Source organism: Oryctolagus cuniculus, chromosome 16 (assembly GCF_964237555.1).
Source record: "Oryctolagus cuniculus chromosome 16, mOryCun1.1, whole genome shotgun sequence".
NCBI lineage: Eukaryota > Metazoa > Chordata > Mammalia > Lagomorpha > Leporidae > Oryctolagus > Oryctolagus cuniculus.
The window spans coordinates 27,005,943-27,020,101 of NC_091447.1; the positions used below are offsets into that span (position 1 = coordinate 27,005,943).

Sequence of the window (14,159 nt, forward strand, 5' to 3'; positions counted from 1 at the left end):
GGAAGCTGAGATGTCTTCAGAAGGAAGCAGCTCTCGTGCTGAGCTTTCATAGGTGATTTCATCTCATAGAAGTGGAAAGGGGAAGAGGAGGGCAGAGATAAGGGTCTGGAGAGGCAGCATTTGTGCCAAGATGCACTGCATAGTCCAGACATTCTGGCTGAGGAGTAGAGTGGTAGAATAGGAGGTCTTGGATATGATGAAAGTGTTACATTTGTTCTAATGTACTTTTGGATCCAGAGAGTATGGAGAGTTTTGGAGCAGGATTTTTCAGGTTTAGCAACAAACACAAGTAAAGAAAATTAAAATTGAAGGAGGATCAACGCATTGCTTTTCCCCCAGTTGCTACTTCAGAATGCAGTAACGTCAATATGAAATAGGGGGTCTGGATGAAAGCCTGGTCTTTTGTCTCCCGAAAGAAAACTGATGCATAAACTCGAAGACACTTGGAAAAGTTAGTTGTTTTGCTTGTCTTAATGACAAACAAATTGCAAGTACAGATGGAAATAGTTATTATCTCTTTAGAAACTTGTAACTATTGACAACTTGATGTTTAAATCTTCATTTGTTTTTTTTTTTTTTAAGATTTAATTTACTTGTTTGAAAGTCCAAATTATAGACAGAGGTAGAGGCAAAGAGGTCTTCCATCCGCTGGTTCACTCTCCAGATAGCTGCAATGGCCGGAGCTGTGCCGATCCGAAGTCAGGAGCCAGGAGCTTCCTCCTGGTCTCCCACATGGTGCAGGGGCCCAAGGACTTGGGCCATCTTCCACTGCTATCCCAGGCCGTAGCAGAGAGCTGGATCAGAAGAGGAGGAGCTAGGACATATGGGATGCTAGTGCTTCAGACCAGGGCTTTAACCACTGCACCACAGCGCCAGCCCGCAAGTCTTCATTTGTAAAGTATGGGAATTACCCTTCCCTATTATGAAACATTAAGACTTTGGAATGAAGGATACACTTCTGATGACTAGCTGGAGAGGTCATTTGGGAATGGATAGTAACATTTTCTGTCTGGAAGCGAGAATGATGTTTTTGACTCAACTAGAGCAAGTATCTGAGGTTGAAGCAGATTCTTCATCAACAGTGAGGAGCTCCAGTCTGGAAGCATTCATCTGATCCTGAAGATTTCTGTGGTCAAATCTTTCCAGATTCTCGTTACTTTCTTTGTTTGATTATCATGTTTTCTTATTCCAGCTTCTAAGCCCCTTCAAAGTCTATTTATTTAATAGCAGCATGTGTAGACTACCAAGGGAGTCATTACACAGATTCTCAGACCTGAAAGCCCTCAACCTGGCAGTTGATGGTCCAAAAGAACCATAGGTATATGTAACAGATTTCTTTACTGAAGATATTGGAAATTGCTCCAGGACAACGTGGCCTGGCCCCACAGCCATATATAAAAGGGGTGACGATGATCCTTAACTCTACCATCGAGCCCTCACTAAAACACTTTGTATAGAATGATTTAAGGGTCCACCCAAACCAGGGCCAGCCCAAAGTCCTCAGACAGGAGGTGAGCCTTGCTAACAGTGTTCCACCAAAATTCATATGTTGAAGGTCTCTTACCCAAATACATCAGAATGTGAATTGATTTGGAATAGTATTGTTGCAGATGTGATTGGTTAAGTTGAGATGAGGTCATGCTGGAGTCAGGTTGGTCCTGAATTCTGTGTGATGTGACTGGCATCCTTATAAATAGGAAACGTGAAGACAGAATGACACACACAGAGGGAAGATGGTGAAACTGCAGACAGGATACATCGTAAGGAACACCAATGACTGCCAGCGAAGCACCAGAGCGCTCTCACAGCCCTCGGGATAGCCCTGCTGACAGCCTGATCTTGGCTTTCTGGCTTCCAGAACTGTGAGACATGACGTCGTTGCTTACAGCACCTACTGCATGATGGCTGCCCCCACAGACTGTTACAGCTTCTCTCACACTCCAGAATGGTGGTGATTCGCCACCCTGAGCAAAGAGTCTGAATGATAAAAGAACAAGAGCCCAGCACTCATTGCCATCAGCTTCTTGGGCAAAGAGGGGCCTTAGAAAGGTCTGCACTCCACCAAGCACCAGCCAAACGGAAACTCCAGGAAGAAGATGGAAGTAGTCTAATTTACCAGTTTGAATGTGAGTGAAACTTCTATCTCCAGTGGGAAATCTTTAAATACCGTGCTGATCACTAGGTCATTGTCTCCATTGTTATTTGCCATTTAAAATGAACTTGGATCATAGAATGTTGGTGGGTTGGAATCCTGGCTATGTCATTTTCTGGGCTATGTCATTTGGGGGGGGTGCTATGTCATTTAATAGCTGTGGGGCCTTTCACAAATTACTTAAAAACTCTGGACCTAAGTTTCCCCAGTTGAAAAAAAGGAACAATAGCATTGGTGTGAGGCTTGAACAAAGTAGTATTTAAAATAGTGGCTTGCATATACTAGGCATCCATTACTGATAACTGGTGTTTTTATTTGGGGTTCTCATGCCACAGTATACAACTGGAAAGTTATAATTCCAGTCTACACAAATATATGCCAATCTTCACTTATCCTGGAGAAAACAATTATTGATTTCCTCATTTTTCAGATGAGAAAACTGAGGCTCAAAGAAATGAAACAATTTAAACAAGGCTGCTATGCAGACAGAGCCAGATTGATAGCCAAGTTTCTAGATTCAGTTGTAGTCCCCACCACGGCCGTTCTATTTTCCAAGAATGAAGTAAGCCTGAAATGAAATTTCATTTCAGCACAAGCAAGAAAATATGACTTACGATGTTTCACCAAGCCCTAGGGAAATGGCAAGTGTAGCTCCCATGTCGTGAGGACAATTTAATGCCAAGCTCATGTTATCAGGGGACAGGACTGGGTCTGTATGTCAGGAAGCCATGCATCCAAGCAGAAGTTTGTGTGACTCAAGAGTGGTAGGTACAAGAGTGGTAGTGAGTACAGGAGTCATAGTGAAAGGAGAAAGACATTCTTTTTCAGTCATTTTTTTTTTGCAAATTCCTTCTATTTATTCATTTCACAAATATTTATTGCTATCTATTCTATTTTGTTTCATGAATTATAGGTTAGGTTCCTATTAGTGAATGTGACATAAGGGGTTTTATACTCTGGGAGAGAAGATTGACAGTAAACTATAATCAGACTACAATGAAGAAAGTGTTAAGCAGTAGTTACTATTACCCCCCCCCCCCCCCACTTTATAGTTGTGGTGAACTGAGGCTTAGGGCAAATATATGCCTTGCCCTAAGTTGTAGGGCCAGTGAGTGACAGAGTCTAGATTCAACTCAAACATTTTTGGCACAGAATCCATGCTTTTAACTCTGCTCTGGGAGATGTTACTAGATATGAAAAAAAAAAAAAGCTGTTTTTATTTTTTAAGTTAAAAATGTGGTAAATCTGATAACTAATTCTTCTTCTGAGAGAGCCTACCATACACATTAGCATATTCAAGAATCTGAGGCACTCTGTGGGACTAAACAGTACGTTCATCAGGAATTTCCCCAAAACTCAAATGTTTCAGTCAAAGCCCTTTGGCTGTGTTGACTATGATGGGGAAACACGTGAAACACTCTGTATACAGAGGATTCTCAGGGCCAACACCATGTTCCTCAACGTTTCAACAGTGCCGGTCAGTTGGACCAGCTGCCTTCACTGATTGATCGTTTCCTCATTTTGTGATTTTGAAGAACAGAACATTGGCTTGCTTATGAATGAAGGAAATAAAGAAAAACAGTGTTTTTAGGCAGAAGTTTCTACAGGGAACACTTTTTTTTAGAGATTAAGTTTTCCGCTATCAATTATAGCAGCGGTGGATTTGCAAAGTACAGAAAGTGTCTTTTGTTCCCTTCATACTTCTGACAGCAGTGACAGATTCTCAGAAAGGAGAAAGCCCATGGGAAGTGAAATGGTGATTTGTCAAAGAGCATTCATGAGCGAGGAGGTGTGGGGGAAGGTAGCTCATCTACTCCACATCTTTCCTAAAGGTTTATTAGGACAGGTTGCTTCTCATACGCATGGTGGGATACATTACTTAAAAAATGGTGTACGATTTGAGATACCATCTCTAAGGACTTACTGTCCACTGAGGAGGTAGATAATGACAGCATAAGGCAGTCTGTGGACTGTGTATCCCCAACATTTATATGTTAAAGACCTTACCCCAAAGTGATGGTTTCTATAGATAAGGTCTTTGGAATATGATTATATACACATACTGCAATGTTATACTCTACCAAATAAACACAATTATTATGTGTCAAATACCAATAAAAATGAAAAGTAAGGGGCTTTGAGGTAGTTTCTATTAAGTTGAAAGACAAAGGCAAGAAGTCCCACTGTTTATGAGTTTTATCAAATTCTGGCATCTTTGCTGATCTGCTACTGTCTGTGTTTCACCATATCCTACCATGGCCATTTTCTAGTGCGTACCTAGGGTTTAGCTCTAACAAAGCCCAGTTTGGTTTCAGGTTCTGACATTTTCCAGCTGTCATGATCATAGGAAAAATGGAAGTCAGTTCACATCATTGTCTTCTTCCAGGGATGAAAAAAAAAAGAAGTAAACATAAAAGAAAAAAATTGTTTTAAAATGCATGGCTTTTATTATCAATTGTTTCTTCTTCATGCATATTCTATCTCTACTTAATTTTCTTCTTTCCTTCTTTTGGCTAGTGGTATAGCTATTAGTTTTATCAATGTTTTTTATCATACTTTTTTGTTGTTGCCCTTTCTCCAGGCAATACCCTTTTTTAAAAAATTATTTTAAATAAAGCTATTCCAACCCTAGTTCTTTTTCTGAAATTATTATCCACACTGATTACCACCACCACTGTATTCACTATCACCACAGTCTACTTTGCAATAGAAATTCTTCTGTGCTCTTTGTTCTGGAGCAAAGACTGCTTGAGAGTATCCCAAAAAGTTCACAGGAAAATGGAATTTCATAACAATGGTGCAAATTTGCTCAAAATTTTTTCATATTTGCATTATCTATGCATTTTTGAAGGCAACTCATATATGTTTTATCTCTAGACCTATGCTAACTTGTAGGAAGTAACAGTTCTTAGTCCCAATATGCAGATGAGAAATCCAAGTCCAGTACTGTTTAGTTAATTGTCCAAAGCTTCACAACAATTCATTCTGTTTCATTTTTTACAGTTTTCCCCCTTCTTTTTTTCTGGGCACACAAGAAAGCTCTTCTGTACTAGATTTCATGATTTATTAGTTATAGGAATTGTCCTATTCTTTAAACAAATGATTTTTGGCACTTCACTGGGTTAGTCAGATGGTTGGTATGGTTCAGGTATTAGCTTATCTTAGGTCAATTGTTTTGTAATATAGTATTTTAGCATTTTTTAATTTTTTTGAGAGGTAGAGTTACAGACAGTGAGAGGAAGAAACAGAGAGAAAGGTCTTCCTTCTGTTGGTTCGCTTCCCAAATGGCCACAAAGGCTGCAGCTGTACCAATCCAAAGCCAGGAGCCAGAAGCATCTTCCAGGTCTCCCATGTGGGTGCAGGGACCCAAGGACTTGGGCCATCTTCTATTGCTTTCCCAGGCCACAGCAGAGAGCTAGATTGGAAGAGGAGTAGCTGGGGCTAGAACCAGCATCCATATGGGATGCCGGCGCTGCAGGTAGAGGATTAACCTACTGCGCCACATCGCTGGTCCCGTATTTTAGCATTTTATTAATTTTCTATTTGCCTTCAGGTTGCCAGATCAACCTTTCCCAAATGTTATACAACTTACCAATTTATTTGTACTTACTTCTTACTGCTGCTATAATAAGTGGCCACAAACTTAATGGCTTAAAACAACATTACTTTATTATATTGTAGTTCTGGAGGGCAGAGCTGCAGTTCTAAAATCAAGGTGTCACCAAGATTGGGTCCTTCTGTAGCATCCATTTCTTGCTTTTTCTGGTTGTCAGCAGCTGTGTGTGTTCTTTGGCTGATGACCTTGTCACCCTGACCTCTGCTCCTCTTGTTATTTGTCTCTTCTCACTATGATTCTGTCACTTGTTTACTGTAAGGAACCTCATGATTATATCAGGTCACCAGATAATCCAGGACAACCTCCTCACATGAAGACCCATATTAAAAAACAAAACTTCGGCCGGCTCCGCAGCTCACTAGGCTAATCTTCCACCTGCAGCGCTGGTACTCCAGGTTCTAGTCCCCGTTGGGGTGCCGGATTCTGTCTCGGTTGCTCCTCTTTCAGGCCAGCTCTCTGCTGTGGCCCGGGAAGGCAGTGGAGGATGGCCCAAGTGCTTGAGCCCTGTGCCCACACGGGAGACCAGGAGAAGCACCTGGCTTCTGGCTTGGGATTGGCGCAGTGCACCGGCTGTGGTGGCCATTTTGGGGGGTGAACCAACGGAAGGAAGACCTTTCTTTCTGTCTCTCTCTCTAACTCTGCCTGTCAAAATAAATAAACAAATAAAAAACCCTTCCTTCTGTCATGTAAGGGGTGCGTGTTCGTAAGTTCCGGGGATTAGGATGTTGACTTCTTTCTGGGGTGGGGAGCATTATTCACTCTATCTCACTATTCGTTCAACATTTTTTCGTGCATGCAGTGAATTATGCTGGCATCTGAGAAATTGTAGAGTAGCACTGAGTTTGAGCAATAAAAAGCCAGACTATCTCTGTTATCTGGAGTCCACACCGGAGATGCACCCATAAAATACTAGTTTTGCAACTACTGAGTTCCAGTGCTAGAAGAATAATGTGTGAACAATGGAGTGGAATTCAGGAGGAACTGGCTGCACTTGGGTCACCAGTGAAAACTTCTTGGAGGAAATGACTCCCAAGCTGAGCTCTGATGGGGATGATGAATTAGGTGAAGATAAGGGCCAAGACTGGGATGCTGGGAGACCAGTTGTTAAAACTTTAAAACTCAAATTCACAGTGGTCATTAGGTTTTCTTGAGCTAAGGGAAGAAACAGCCATGTTCTTAGACAGATAGCTCCATTTTCTGGACTTCTCATAAGGAGAGAAACATTTTGGTATCTTGAATATTATATTAATACCTTTCTTGGAATCATTTGATTTCTTCTAATTATCAGCACTGAAGAGTAAGCAGACATTTGCATTATTATTGCTGTCCTTTGGAACATCTTGATATCTATGTGAATTTAAAGGCCTCAAAGAAGCCTTTAAACAAAAGTCTAGAGAGGTATTTTCTCCAAGATTGTAAATATGGGTTTTAAGAAAAATACATCTGAGAAACCCTGGTGAGATCATTTGAAATGCTTGGAGTAAAGACTGAACAGTAGACCACAGGTCCACATATGGTGTTACAATGCTCTCTTTGATTCTCTTACAGTTTTAGACTTTCAAATAATCTGGGGGCAATTTAATTTAGTGTCTCTGATATTTAAGCCCTTTTTTTTTGTTTCTGTGATAATTTCTTGTCTAATGACCATCAAAGAGTTTTGTAGAGGCAAAATACCTAAGAGGTAGATGGAATCTCATTTTAATTTTCACTTTTTCAATATGAGAAAGGGTGAGCATTTCCTTCTGAGCTTTCGGGTTCTTTGATCTTCTTTTTCTGTAAATCAATTGCTTGTGGATTTCACTTATTTTTTTTCTTTTGATTTTTTAAAGAGCTCTTTGAATCATACAGGAAGTAATTCCTAATCTGGCAAATATGCAAAAATTTCTGGGTTTGTCATTCGTCTTTTGTCTTTGTGTATGGGACAGGATTTTACTTGTCATTATGTCCCTTTGTGACCTTTGGATCACAAATTACAAATAAAATTGCCTGGGTTTCTCTCTTTTTATAGTTCCATTCTTTATGATTCAACTTTTAATTTTACTTGGGATCTATTTTGCTATAAGGAATAATAGATAAGCATCTTGCTTAAAATTTTTCCCAAATGGCTAGTCTTTAATTCCACATATTTATTGAACAATACAGTGGTTCTCCACTGATTTGAAATGCCATTTTAATAAAAAAGAGTCTCAAATGAATTTGAGTTTATTTCTAGACACTATATTTTAATCTGTTTTAAGCTGACTTTCTGCATGTAAATGGGTATATTCCCCTGTCATTCATCTCATTGTTCATCATTTCCTCAGACATTTAAAAGGAACTTTAAAAACATTTCCAGTGTGGGTGTTTAAAATGCCTACCTTGGGATCCCATGTCAGAGTAACTGGGTAGAAGTCTCTGCTCTGCTCTCAATTTGCTTTCTGATTATGTGTACTTTGGGAGGTAGCAAGTGATTGGTCAAGTCCATGGGTCTCTGTCCTCCTTCATGGAGACCTGGATTGAGTTCCTGTGCTCTGACTTTTTCCAAGTACAGCCTTGGATGTTATGGGCATGTGAGCCATGAACCAGCAGACAGATTCTCTCTCTCTCTCTCTCTCTCTCTCTCTCTCTCTGTGTGTGTGTGTGTATTTCTGTGTGTCTCTGTCTCTGCCTTTCAAGTGAAAAAAAAGCTTGTAAATTAAATATGCTTATAACCAACAGTTTTCTTGAATTTTGCTCTCTCCTGTGTAAAATTAGAATAATAGAATAATCTTGAAATTGTGAGGAAGGCTTTTATATGATATATGTATACCAAAAAAGTACTTATGCCAATTTCATGATTGTCATCAACTTTTATTTTTCACTCACTGATGTACTTATCATACAATAGTGTCAGAGTAAATGTGTATGAGTAAAATAATGAATGTCTATGCCTTAAAAGTCTGTCACTATCACCCAAGATCCTTTAAAATATTTTTTTCATTTGAGAGACAGAGAGAGATTTCCATCTGCTGGTTCACTCCTCAAACACCTGTAAGAGCTAGGGCTGTCCTGAAGAACTCAATTTAGGTCTCTGTGTCAGTGGTAGGAACACAAAAACTTGAGTCATCACTGCTGCCTCCCAGGCTCTGTATTGGTGGGAGCTGGAATCAGGAGCTAGAGCCTGGAACTGAGCCTGCACTCTGATGGGGACGTGGCCATCTAACCACTAGGCTACAGTGCCCACCCCTAGGACCCTTTGGATAAGTACTGTTTCTGGTCCTTGTGAATAAGATGTGATTGCCTTTCAAGGTACAGCCATGGGTTTCATAAAGTGGAATAGTTCGGGACACTTGATCAACTCTTCCAGAATGTTAAGTTTTCAATAATAATCCAAAGCTATAGGTTATTCTTTTTTGGATGTTTGCCCTTTTCAGAAATAACATTAGATTTATTAATGACTTACCAAGTCACACTTGAAGGCCAGCTTTCACTCAAGAAGTGCTATGGATTACAAATGGTTTCTTTCTTATTTAATAATTTGTAGGCTGGCACCGTGGCTCAATAGGCTGATCCTCCGCCTTGCGGCGCCGGCACACCGGGTTCTAGTCCCGGTCGGGGAGCTGGATTCTGTCCCGGTTGCCCTTCTTCCAGGCCAGCTCTCTGCTGCGGCCAGGGAGTGCAGTGGAGGATGGCCCAAGTCCTTGGGCCCTGCACCCCATGGGAGACCAGGAGAAGCACCTGGCTCCTGGCTTCTGATCAGCGTGATGCGCCGGCCCCAGCGCGCCGGCTGCGGCAGCAATTGGAGGGTGAACCAATGGCAAAGGAAGACCTTTCTCTCTGTCTCTCTCTCTCACTGTCCACTCTGCCTGTCAAAAAAAAATTGTATTCTTCTAGGCTTGGAGGTGTGAGGAAACATGACTCACATAGTATCCAGAATTACAGTGGAGGGCAGAGGCAAGAACAGACATAAGCTGGGGAGGCTGAACATACAATCAAACAAGACAGAGAAGTTTTAGTTGAGGTTCTGAGCTATCATTTTGCTAGAATTGTCCATGGTAGTAGCCATGTACATTCCAATGCAGTAGACAGTGATGACAGAGGAAATAATTTCCTTTCTTTGACATAGATTCTGCAAACCTGAGAACACTTAATTCATTTTTTATTTTCTGTGCACTTGTCACAAAAAGGCAAGTCATAATTACAATGCTGAGAAGGAAAATGCAGACTTTAGATATTTGAGTCTTGAGAAATATATATGGATTAAAGAATTTTACACACACACACACACACACACACACAATGAGAACAAAATGAATGGAGCTCAGGATCAGAGATCAGTTCTCTTAAATAAAAACAAAAATTCCTGGTTATTACAGTGCATTTGGTTTTAAATAGAGGAGACTTTAGGCTCTAATCTTGCCCATTCCATCTTACTCCTCACCCATTGACTCATTTTAAAAAATTTTTTTTAAATTTTTTTGACAGGCAGAGTGGACAGTGAGAGAGACAGAGAGAAAGGTCTTCCTTTTCCGTTGGTTCACCCCCCAATAGCTGCTGCAGCCGGCGCGCTGCAGCCAGCGCACTGCACTGATCCGAAGCCAGGAGCAACAGGGTGCAGGGCCCAAGGATTTGGGCCATCCTCCACTGCACTCCCGGGCCACAGCAGAGAGCTGGCCTGGAAGAGGGGCAACCGGGACAAAATCTGGTGCCCCGACTGGGACTAGAACCCGGTGTGCCGGTGCCGCAGGCGGAGGATTATCCTATTGAGCCATGGCGTCGGCGTCTCATTGATTCATTTTTAAAATCACTATTTATTGAACACCTGTTGATTTTAATGACTATGATAGGCTCTGATGCTCTTCCCATTCGTGTCCTGGGCTCCTGGTGCATAACCCTACCCTGTCACATCAGAGAAAACAACTAAGAGATGGATTTCTGGGGGATCGCCACAGCCTTGGTCAGAAGGAAGGTTTGGAAAGGACAGAATGGACGCTCATGGTGAGTCTTCAGGAAAGTCAGGGGCAGGAAGGTTCTTGTCTCAATAAGTGGACCAATGCATCTGCAGGCCAGACAGTCTATGAAAAAGGTAAAGAAGAAGATACACTGGGAGTACAGAGACCAGCAATTGCTGGAGAGAGTGGGGAGATAAGGTGCATGATGAGGACATTACCTTTCTGATTCTAAAGGTAGAACTAGACTCAAATGTTAGCTCATGTATTGAACACACATTTATGGGGCACCTACAGTGTGCCAGCCCCTATACCAAGCAGCAGGGACAAACAGCTGGATGAAGCATAGCTACAGCTTTACAATCTCATAGTTGAGCAGTCAATCTTACAAAGACCATCACTTAAACTAATGACTAAAATGCAACATGGAAAATACAGCGATAGCTGTAAGGACGTGGTGTCATGTGGACAACGGGGAAGGGAGTGTAACCTCACTGCAGCAGGAGCACTGGTGTTAGAGAGGTTAGCACTTGTTTCTTGGAGGAGTGAACAAGTGAGCTGCAGGGGTGGACACAATGAGCATAGGGGAAAAGAGGAACAGGGAAAACCAGCAGCACATGATTGTGAAAAATAAGGAATGTTGTAAGCCGGGCAGAAGAGAATGAGACAGTTCTTCAGAGAAGAGAGGTGGAGAAAGGACAGTCGTGGAACTTGGATTCTATCTGAAACTGATGAGTGGCTTTGATGGGATTTAAAAGGGGAAGGCAGAGTGCTTGGATTTGCATTTTAGAAATATCACTTGGGTGCCTGGAGCTTGAGGTTTAATGCTGGAGGCAGGGGTATCAGGAAGCTGCTGTAGAACTCCAGCCTAAACACAATGAGTCCTTGAATTAGGCAGAGGGACTCAGGGATGGAGAGGAAGGAACAGACCAAACAGAATGATTTAGCTGGTGGATGGATGGTGGTGTGAGACTGAGACATGGAACACAACACTCAGCTGCTGAGGGGTAGCTTGTGTGGGGAAAATGTAGTAGTCCAGCTTCTGACATGCTGTGGTCCATGTGTCTTTGGGACTTACAGGTACAGACATTTATCCAGCAGCTTTATGTACTGGTGGAAGCTCTGGGGAAAGCTTTGCATTTTATTTATAAGCCTGAATAACCCAAGCAAATGACTTGTATCCTTACTATCGTCAGCCAGCATTCTAAGAATTTTCCATGCGTTCACTTATGTAATCCTCATGTTAGCCCTTTGAAATAGCTTCTACAATTATACCCATTTTACACACGAAGATGGAGACATTAGGATGTTGGTGATGTATCTTGAGTCGCTAGAACAGTAAGTGGGGAAGCCAGATTCACTTCACCGTTCAGCTTGCATCAGAATGTGCTTACACACCACACAGGTGTGACCATCCTCACTCAGGGAGATGGAGCAACTTACCCAATGAGAGACAGTGGCTGTTGCATCCAGGCTTTCAGCTCAGGTTGTCTGGCCCCAGAATCTGTGTTCTTAACAATCAGCAGAGACCCAAGGAGGACAAGGAGCCTGTCCTGTCCCAGAAGAGTTCTGGGCAAAGTCTCAGGTACAAGATGCTGGGGTGGGGCAGGCATGGTGTCCTGGGCCAACCCTTATTCTCCCTTGAAGGTACCTGGCCTTCTTTGGGAAGGCTTAGTAACCTCTCTCCAGATCGCCCTCAGAGAGAGCTCAGCTGTGTTCCCCTGGGGTTCCTGATCTTCCTGAGACCCTCTGTTAGAGCACTTGTCTCTTCATCATCCTTTGTACACATGCCCGCCTCCCCTGCCAGATTTGCTGTTTGCATGCAATTGCCTGCCACATTTGCAGGAACATTGTTCTACATAATTCATTTTACATAAATATTTTTGGCTGAAAGAAGAAAAGCAGTTATTCTGTAGAAGCTACAGGATGTTGGGAAAGCCTTTCAGCCTTCAGGTCTCAGTGGACTTATTTTTAAATTGGAAAATCATATCTTCTCTGCAGGTTTTTGATGACTTACTCAGGGTGCCTGGCTGTGGGACTGGCACGTGGTAAGTACTCAAGAGATGTTTGTTGAGGAATGACTATGGGTGAATGACTCTATGGTTTTACTACTACTGAGAGGGTTGGAATACTTGTGTAAGATTCTTGGAAAGTGATGTTTTTAGTATATTTCACTAAAACTAAAACCAAATTGGTCTTCGTTTCACTCTGGCTCTAAGAAGTAGCTACTCTGAGTGTGCTGTATTTGTATACATTGACCACAAGTGGTGCTGACATGAGGGCTGGAGATCTGAATTCTAAGGCCTTCAGTTGACTTTAGGTTCTTCTTACCAATTACAAGGTTTGGATCAAGTTCTTAAGATTTCATTGAAAATGTGTTTGATAATTATACCTATAAAATAAGAGATTGGCCTTGCAATAGTAGATTAACTCGGAGACATCAATATGAACAAGCACACACACACAGAAACAACAGTACATATATGTACATACATATGATATCTATGTAAATATATATATTTCTTAGTTTTCCATGATAGTGGAGATGACATCCCAGTAGTAACAGATACATCCAGAGCCCAGATCATGGTTTCTAAATATCTTGCTCCCAGCCGGCACCGCAGCTCACTAGGCTAATCCTCCACCTTGCGGCGTCGGCACACCAGGTTCTAGTCCCGGTCGGGGCGCCGGATTATGTCCCGGTTGCCCCTCTTCCAGGCCAGCTCTCTGCTGTGGCCTGGGAGTGCAGTGGAGGATGGCCCAAGTGCTTGGGCCCTGCACCCCATGGGAGACCAGGAGAAGCACCTGGCTCCTGCCATCGGATCAGCGCGGTGCGCCAGCCGCAGTGCGCCGGCCACGGCGACCATTGGAGGGTGAACCAACGGCAAAAGGAAGACCTTTCTCTCTGTCTCTCTCTCTCATTGTCCACTCTGCCTGTCAAAAATAAATAAATAAAAATAAATAAATAAATATCTTGCTCCAATAAAAGGAATCAGACTTCCTTAGGGAAAAGGCTGATTCTAGGGCTGGGGCAGAAAGTAATTCAGGATAACAAGATGACCCTGGATCATTTGACAGTACCAGGAAATAAAGGAGTGCTAACAAAAAGTTACAAAAAGAAAGGGTGCAGGTATGTCAAGAGGACCCCAAAGCTAACCCGGAAGAGCTTTCTGTGGCAGCAAAACTAGAAAAAATTTAGCAATCAAATAAGCATTATAGCTATGGATTAAATAGAAGAGACCCTACTGATACAAATAAAAAATTTTAAAATAAATGGGGGAAGGAGAAGCATCTTCCTTATAGAAGAATTTCAAATAATTCATGTAGATATCCTCTCCTCCAGGAGGTGGGACTTGACCCTCCCTGGCTCCCCTGAATGTTGTCTGGACTTCAACTAATTTTTAAAGAAATAAATAAGGGAAAAGGGGGAAATGATGACTTTCCAGTGGAGAAACATAGCAAACACCACCTTAGCCAAGTGATG

At 42.0% G+C, this 14,159-nt stretch overlaps 1 protein-coding gene and 1 long non-coding RNA gene across 4 annotated transcripts in view; one reads left to right on the forward strand and one right to left on the reverse strand.

Moving 5' to 3' along the window:
• Positions 1 to 14,139, forward strand: part of LOC127492612 (uncharacterized) — a 106,924-nt gene extending 92,785 nt beyond the window's left edge. The window contains exons 3-4 of the long non-coding RNA XR_007922146.2: positions 12,677 to 12,723; positions 14,019 to 14,139. This is a non-coding gene — a long non-coding RNA (uncharacterized lncRNA). The remainder of the gene's footprint in view (positions 1 to 12,676; positions 12,724 to 14,018) is intronic.
• AOAH (acyloxyacyl hydrolase) overlaps positions 1 to 14,159 on the reverse strand; it is a 190,973-nt gene that overhangs the window by 112,848 nt on the left and 63,966 nt on the right.